We start from the raw sequence: 9,530 nt of genomic DNA, 5'->3' as shown, positions 1-9,530 counted from the left end.
ATACATATATACGACGGGCTTCTTTCAGTTTCCGTCTACCAAATCCACTCACAAGGCTTTGGTCGGAACGAGGCTTTAGTAGAAGACACTTGCCCAAGGTTCCACGCAGTGGGAATGAACCCGGAACCATGTGGTTGGTAAGCAAGCTACTTACCACCCACTTTTCCATGATTGCATGGATCAGACAGTTTATTGTGAAAGATTTTCAATGGTTGAATGCCTTTTGTGTCATCAGCCCTGTGTCACCACCACCTGTTTCCAAGCAAGCTAGTATTTCCCCATGGTGAGACATGTTTTTGCAAAATATCACAAATGAATGATACTGCTTGTATTACAGTGACACTCATTTACAACTATCACACACTGGCAAGACAAGGAAATGCACATACACACAAACACACAGTACATGCATAACAGGCTTTTTTGGTTTAACTCTTACAGGTGTCTTCTACTGTAGCCTTGAATTGTCCAATGACTCCTGGGTGGAATTTAGTGACAGAAATTGTGTGAAAAACCACTGTATGCACGTGCATGTGTGTGTGTACACATGCATGTATGAGTGACTGTGTTGGTGTAAAGCAGTGCATCAAACTGTATCTTTTTATGCCAAAAGGTTACTTAACCATTTAATGAATAGAGGTAAATAGAACTAGACTGGAAAAAGTTCTGGATTCAACAGGGTCACTTAAAAGAAAAAAAAACAACCTTAGATGACTAGTGAAATGACTGAAACTAGTAACAGGATACTATATATATATATATATATATATATATAAAACCAAAGATGAATATTTGATAATAAATGCAAATTAAACATGCAATATCATCATCATTTTAACAGCCATTTTTCCATGCTTGCCGGGGTCAGAGTTTATTGAGAAAGATTTTTCTGTAGCTAGGTGTGGTTCCTATCACTAACCCTCACTATTTCCAAGCAAGGTAATATTTCTCCATAGCCAGACATGATTTTGCAGAATACAGAAAATAAATGGTACTTCTTGTATGACAATGATACTCATTTGCAACCATCACACAATGAAAGACATAGTCACAGACACAAACACAGCTATATCTATATCTATATCTCTCTCTCTCTATATATATATATATACACACACACACACACACACACAACAAGTCCCTTTTAGTGTCTGTCTACCAAATCCACTTGCAAGGTTTTGGTTGACCTGGGGTTATAGTTGAAGACTCTTGTCCAAGGTGTCATGTAGTAGGATCGAACCCAAAACCATGTGGTTGGCAAGCAAACTTCTTAACCACACAGCCATATCAGCACCTAAAACATTGTATATCAGCACCTAAAACATTTTTTTTTAATATTTAAGACGTTAAGTTGGGAAAGTAGCTAGTCAATAAATATGTTCGCCAATGTTTAGCCTACACTAAACATGGTCATGAAATGGAAGTAAATAAATATGTTCGATAAAAGCATGATGGTACTGGTGATGGACAATAACAGCAGCATAATAGATTTAATATAAAATTGATCCAATCTAAAACCAGGATGCTTCAAAGAGAATACAAGAAAGAATCAAAGATGTCTTGAGAGATATTGTATCGATAATCCCTTCCAATGAAAGCCTGTTTGACATTATAACAAGACAGTATAACAAGATATTGTCTTCACATTAAAATCAGAAAGCTAAGCTACTGGGAGAGACTGGAAAGCATTAAGACTCTATTCTAAGCGGGGTGGGATGAGAAAGATATGCAGGAATTTCAATATAGAAGATCCTTGGACCTGCTCCAAACTTGAGTATTGAGAGCTATACCAATCTCCAAACTGGTCATCACTACATAGTCCTGGAGGCTTCACCCTTCTCACTGTAAATCACTATCACCTACTGCAACAGCCTACAGTTCAAAGGCCCACAGTTTTTTAATATCTAGCTAAAGAAGCTGAGAAATATGCAAAGAGTGGCTGTAGACATATTCAAGAAGCACTTAGATAACCTACTATCAATAATTCCAGACAAACCAATGTCAAAGCAAGAAATGCAACTGAAAGCAGCAGCATCAAAAGCTCTTATTAACCAAAAGTCAAGTACTACTGAAGTAGCACCCTATCAGACAGGTGGTGTTCCAGCATGGTCACAAACCTTGGGACAATTTAATTAATTATATATATAAGAAATTGGGATGACAAAGGAATAAACAATTATGTTACAAACTTCATTAGCTTACATCTGTTTCTATTAAGTGCAATGCACTCATAGTTGGCACTTCATGTTTGAAGATTTGATGGAGCAATAAGGTGATATTCAAGCACTCAACTATGAGTGCATTGCACCTTATAGCAGAAACAGATGTAAGTTAATGAAGTTCATAACATAACTGTTTACTCCTTTGTTGTTACAATTTCTTATTACCAGTTTGTACTTGACTGATGCTTTGTACTGAAGCATATGTATATGGAGTTCTAACACCAGGTTATTAGCATCACAATGCTTAAGCAATATACATATATATATATATATATATATACACACTTTTAGCTATATGCCCAGCCCTTCCCATGAAAATATCAGGATTGTTGCACAGAGCTATTGAAATCCATGCTAGTTGATACTTTTCTTTTGCTGCTGCTGTTTACCTACAATATAAACATAATATTGGACTTCCTTGCATAATGTGCATGATTATATCAACCTGTCTTCAAATCTCCAAAACACCTGTAAAGATTAGATTTGATTACCTCATGTAAATTGTATATGCAACTTATGATTTGTTTTTGCACACAACACACAAAGAGAAGGCAAGAGTACCCAACTGGATAAAAAGCATAACAGGAAGTATGAGTGGACTACATAAGCAGTACAGATAAACAACCACTAAGGAACAGTGGTAGTTATAGTAGGGATGACACATCTGCAGGTTGAGATGTTAAAGTAAACTAATAGTGATGCCATACCAATCTAGGTCACCCCGTCTCTTCATCATAATGGCTAATGTGAATACTGTCTATAAAACTGAATGAGACAGTGTCTGGTAAAGCAACTGACTAGTCTAATTAAGGAGTGGTTTGATATTCTTACTACATCAATGAACCAACATTTATACAAAATGAATGAAGTAAACACCTCGATTCAATTCAATTTCAGTAATTATTTTCAACTGAAAGAAAATGGGATAAAAATAAACAGAGATAAACATCTGTCTTGTGCAAGCAGTCACCTATTTAGCCACTAAGCAGCCAAGACAATGTCTAATTTTTGTGATCAAATGAGAAACTCTGTATTAAATGAGAGAGGTTTAGAAGCAGAAAGCTAATTCTGTGGTTGCATACTGGCAGGATAGTGAGATAATGATTCTGCCTTTGTGAAGCTGTAACTCAGCCTTTATAAGCCCCTGCTTCTAACTTTGCAAATGTGTGGCTTTCTCTTGGTAAGTATGTGACTTGAGTCAGTGACAAATTTTAATGCCATTTATGCTGTAAAAAATATGAATATTACAACTCCCATTTTTTTTTTCTGTTTTCTTTTAATACACATTAAATCAATAATACTAATCATTCATTGATTGCTACCAATCACAGATAAGTGGTTAATTACTGTGAAGGATAATTTCTGGATGAAAAAAGATCAGTTATAGTTTACATCAGCATCAATTCAGTAAGGGAAAAAATAAAGTCTGCTGGTGTCCATCACCAAAGACTTCAACTTTAAAGCATATCTTTTTCTCTTCATAGCACATGGCACCTCAAATGGCTCACATTTCAAATTATTCATTAACCACAGAGTGCATCTAAGTTCTGTTTTTAGTCAGTGTGATACACAACTCTAGAGTAAGATATCCTTGGGAACTTCTCTATAAGTGACTGACCAAACACTCATTACAAAAGAGGTTAAAAAAAAAATAGGTTCCAACAGAAATTCCTGTAGTAAAAACAAAAATTGAGATTCAAAAAGATTATACATAAATATAAATATAAAGATGTAATTAGTAGTTTGAACAAGCTACTGGAAACAGGAAAGCAGCTTGTTAATGTATGTTTTGAAAAGGAGTGGCAGGAGTTCAATAACATGTAAACATTAAGTACACAAGCTGTTTTAATGATATTGTAGCTGGCTTGACAAGTTAATTCTTGTCTCAATACCTTGAGAACTGGCTCCAGTAAACTGAGCTAAGAGAAATAAAATTTCTGAGAAGACAAAGATAGGCATAGCAGTACTGACATAAGGGAATAGGAATTTAATGTCACATAAATATCGAAAGTAAACATATTCTAAATAATGGGGAAAATGTGCAGAAGACTTAATAGATAACTGACAATTGATTTGAGAGTTTTTATGATCAACACACACACACATCACATAGAAAATAATTATTTCTAACATAGGCACAAAACTAAAAACATTTTGGCATGGTGAATTACATTGACCTAGTCATTCACTAGTACTTAGTTTATCAATCCCAGAAGAGAGAAGAGATTGAAGACAAATGTAAAGGTACATAAATGAGCATAACTACAGATGTGTGCCCCATCCCTGACTGTTTTCCATAATTTCTTAAAAATGCATATTTTTCAATGAAATTTTCCAGAGTTATGTTTTAAATGGTGTACAATCCAATGTCAAGGAAGGGAGAAGGATTAAGGTAAAAAAAAATTTTTTCTCAGATGACTGTTCCTAATCTCAGGCTACCAAATTTTGTTAAATGCATATTTTAAGGAAATTTTCCAGAGATACATTTTCAAGGATACAGAATATGATTATCATGATAGAATTTGAAAAGAAATTTTTATCTTCATTCTACCTATCAAAATTTAATGTCTGGAAATTTTCATTAAAAATTATGCATTTAGCAATGAGTGAAAGGGAATGATCTGACTAATAAATGTTTACAATCTAAAATGTACCTCTGGGGAATTTCATCTGAATACCTGCATTTTTAATAAAGTTATGGAGACACAAATTCAGAGTGTGGTGGTACATTTCTGTAGTTATGTTCATAAATAAACACAGCAAGATATTCATCAAGCACCAATACTATTATTTCCACTGCAATGAAGATTCTGATTTCTTTCCATTTTCTTTCTTTCTTTCTTTTTTTATTTTTTATCACGCATTTTGTGAACAAAAGCATCCAACACTATAAAGTTTTCTTCCAATGACTTAGTCATTGGTTCACTATATTTTCAATAATGAGAGACACAGTGTTCTGTGTAACTTAGTTGGAATAAATGCTAAGTATCTTTGTTCAAGTACACCAGCTGTGGTTGTATTGGTTTTCCTGTCATTGACCAGTTTTCACAGTCTCAATTTTACTCATAAAGCATTGGACAATCAGAGGATGTGGAAAGTCAAAGTATTACACAATGAGATCAAAAGTGGAACCACTTTCTTGTAAACAGGTTTGTTGACCACATAGTCATACTTGGGGCCAAAAATTTGTCACAAAGTATTAGTAGTATCAGATAATATAAGCTTATTCTGCTACACAGGTTTAATTTCTGATTCAGTTTGTTACTCTTTACTAACTCATTCTGTCTATAATTTCTAGCCACAGATATCAGCATAGAGAATGTTCCATCAGTCTGATTTTTCTTAAACAATCCTCCTCCTTGGTGGCAGTGATGATGTCATAACAACATCCAGTTTTCTATGCTTGCATAGGTCAGACTGAATTTCACTGAGGCAAACTTTCTACAGTCAGATACCCTCACCTGTTTCCTAGCAAAGTAATATTTCCCATGGTCAACCTGTATTTTATGGAAGAGTAGAAATGAATGACAACACATGCTTGGTAATGATGTTCACTTACAACCTTCATACAATGTCAAGACACACATATGATGGGCTTCTTTCAGTTTCCATCTACAAAATCTATGGATAAGGCTTTGGGGATATTTACCTTTTGAACGGCACATCAAGAAATTAATTTTTTGCAACTAAACACTTTCAAACTTGGGACACTGGTAGAATGTGTCATATAAAACATCTTTTACTCTTAGTGCTGTTGAGAAAAGTTTGCATTTTCAAAGTCATTTCGGGTTAAAGTTGTCGTATTTCGGTAATTTCAACCAATCAATGACGTGTATTCAGCTGAATAAAATTACTGCTGTTGTTTGTCAACAACAACTTCCGGCAGTGTATATTTCGTTCAAAGGGAAAAGATCCGGCTTTGGTCAGTGCTCAGGGCTAAAGGAAAAAAACAATTGCCCATGATGTCATACAATGTAAATGAACCCAAAGCCCCAAGACTTGGAAGCAAATATCTTAACCACACGGTCATATCCTATAACCAGGCTTGCACCATTTTTGCAACATAGACTTACTCAAGCTTCATCAACAATACCTGAGGCTCTTTTTGAATTGTTTGGGAAATCAGTATACTTTCATTTTCATACAGCTGTTGTTGCTCTTTAACATCAGAATATCCTATGTTGAGCAGACCCTCCCATTTTTTCATGAAGAGCATGATTAGTATTTAAAACTACATTGTCCATTGTGCCCTGCTTTTTTCTCATTTGACAAAGGGAAAGTGTGCTATGAGGGAAATGTAGTTACTATTTCTAGCAGGTCAATAAGCTATGGAGAGGCTCCTTCCTACTGCTTTCACTCTTAATATTGGTTTCACATTTTGGCATTTTGGGGAGTGGAAGTAAGTTGATTACATTGACCCCGAAAGGATGAAAGGCTAAGTCAACCTCAGCAGAATTTGAACTCAGAACTTAAGGACAGAGGAAATGCCACTAAGTATTTAGTCCGGGATGCTAATGATTCTGTCAGCTCATCACACTTTCCCCCCCACTCTTAATATTAAGTTAAAAAGAAATGAAGAGAAAAGGTGAGAGAGAGAGGGGGGGAAGGAAGGAAGAAAGAATGAAAGAAAGAAAGAATGAAAGAAAGAAAGAAAGAAAGGGGGCCTTGAATGCCATGCGCATTTTAATTATCATTAAATATCTGAGATGACCAAATAACTGTTGCATATCAATTGAGATTTAAAACATAGAAAATTTATCAATAATAGCCGTTAGATTTTACAGCAGAACAGCAGACATGATATTAGACTAAAGGAGAGAGAGATTGCATACATGTAGAAATAAAACCAAAGTTACAACAATAGTAATAACAACAAGTGATATGATTCAATCTCTGAGAAATCAATAAAGTAATTCATAATTAGAGATAGATTATTTGTGGATTAGATTTCTATAAGAACTCTAATCATAGAAATTCAGCTCTACATGTTCATTATCAGTGTTTCCACATTACAGCCACCAATTGTATACACTGTTGCTAATGACAATGAATAGAGAGAGCAAACAGGATTATCTGAAAAGCATGTTAATACAAGCTCTGTCTGTGTGTGTGTGTGTGTGTGTGTGTGTGTGTGTGTGTGTGTGTGTGTGTGTGTGTGTGTGTGTGTGTGTGTGTGTGTGTGTGTGTGTGTGTGTGTTCAGGCGCATGCACATCAAGGAGTTAAAGCTACCAGGCTCCTTTGCAAGATAGCTAATGATGGCTACATTTTCTTTCTTTTTCTTTTGTTTGTTTATTCCGTCTGCTACATATTTTCTATTGTTTGTACCTATTCCTTATAAGGGAATACTGAAAAGTTCCTGGCTTTGGGTAAAAGAAAATAAAGGAGGATCAGTTAATTCGGAATTTTATTCAATATATTCCCCTCTCAGATTCACACACTCATTGCAGCAGTTCTTCAGTTTTTCTAAACCCTGTAAAAGAACTCAAAACGTTGAGCCTCCAGCTAGGCCTTTCATGATACCCTTAAAACTGGGAACCTTTCAGCACTCCTTCGGATATCATCACTATTTTATGATTGTTTCCATGCTAGCATAGACAGGATGCTTGAACAGTATCTAGCTGGTTGAACGACCATGTTTTCTTCCAATGTCTCGTTTTTGGCCTAGTCTCAATGGCAAGATACCTTTCCTAACACCAACCATTTGACAGAGTGCACTTTTCTTTCCAGCACCAGCACTATAGATGATGTCATGCCATCAGCAAGACTAAAGAGCTCTCTCAGGCCTTGTGTTGTCACAGTTCAGGTCACTTAGAGTGTACTGAGTGCTTTCTGTGGCACCAGCATTGTTGGAGTCACCTTAGCCTGCAAAGCGAAAGAGAGTAGCCTATGACTGAAGGAACAGATTTTGAGAGAAGTGGAAGTGACAGAGGTGAAGAATAATATCAGGGTTTAGTGTGAAGGAGAGTATGGGAGGAGACAATGTGGTCATGGTAATAAAGTGGAGTGACTAAGCTGACCCAACAATGGAATAACTCAGTCTGTGTGCCAAACTAGCATGGGTTCGATGGTTGGTTAGGGCCAAAGTAGTTCTTATTGGGGTAATACAGATGTATTATTGAGAAAGGGCAGGGACACCATTAGGAAAGGTTAACAGGAGAGAAGAGAAAAAAGGCATCAGTGAGCCAGAGTGATAAGACTGTGGAAAGTGTTGAGTAGGTGGAGGTGTACTGCAACCCATTGTTGAGAGAGAGAGAAAGAGAGAAGAGAAGAGAAAAGGATAGTAAGGAGGGAGGATGAAGAGATTGAGTAGGAGGAAATACAGTGCTGTCCACATTATATATATAGGTGGGTAGGGTGGTACAGATGAGAGACAGATAAGATAATGGTGAGACCAGAGTATATCCTCAAAGTAACATGTCCAAGAGAGCATAGTGATAGGGGAGTCAGGGAGTGTATGTGAAGGTTGCCAGCATGTAATCCTTCCCCACCCAAGCATCATGATCTATGATTTGGGAGGAAAGAGGTCTAATAGGATATATTTATGGTGGAGATATGGAGAAGAGAGGGCATTACCTGGTGCTACAGAAGATCTGACCTCCTTCTCAAGCTTAGTGCATATGCCCCTTCCTTTGCAGTTTCTATTCTGGGCATGCATCCCCACCAGTTGTCCATCCATACCCTCTCATTTTATAACCATTTGCTCTAACCACTGTGCTTAGTCTGTACCCAACTACCTCCTTTACTCCACTGTGCCATGACACCCATAACTGAAAGCAAAGTATTTGTGGATATTGAAGCGTGTGTGTGTGTGTGTGTGTGTGTGCATGCATGCACGTGCACGTGCATGCATGTTAACTTTCACAAAGTAAAGAATGTCAGTGACATAGGAGATTCAGCTTGTTTGCTTTGAAGCCACCATCAACTTTTCTCTTGTAAAAGTTAATAAATATAAACTCTACTAAAAAGTACATTTTAGTATAGTACATATTAACTCTGGTAATAAATTAAACATTCAGTTTAATGTTGAATTGTTCATATATGAGTGAGTACTGAAAAGTTCCTGGCTTTGAAAGTATTGCAAAAGGCCTGGTTGGAGACCCAACCTTCTGAGTTCTTTTACAGGGCTTAGAGAAACTAAAAGACCACTGCAATAAGTGTGCAAATCTCAAAGGGGAATAAGTTGAATAAACTCGTAATTAACTGACCCTCCTGTATTTTCTTTTACTCAAAGCAGAAAATTTTCAGCACCTCCTTATGTGTATGTGTATATACATATATATTTTGACATAAAACAAAACATGTATATA

General features: G+C 36.2%; 1 protein-coding gene across 2 annotated transcripts in view; it reads right to left on the bottom strand.

Moving 5' to 3' along the window:
• The window catches only part of LOC128248379 (vinculin-like), a 149,095-nt gene that overhangs the window by 2,063 nt on the left and 137,502 nt on the right, over window positions 1-9,530 (bottom strand). The window lies entirely within an intron of this gene.

Source organism: Octopus bimaculoides, chromosome 7, assembly GCF_001194135.2.
Source record: "Octopus bimaculoides isolate UCB-OBI-ISO-001 chromosome 7, ASM119413v2, whole genome shotgun sequence".
Taxonomy (NCBI): domain Eukaryota; kingdom Metazoa; phylum Mollusca; class Cephalopoda; order Octopoda; family Octopodidae; genus Octopus; species Octopus bimaculoides.
The sequence above is the reverse complement of the archived record's forward strand: the minus strand, read 5'-3'. Positions and strand labels throughout refer to the sequence as shown.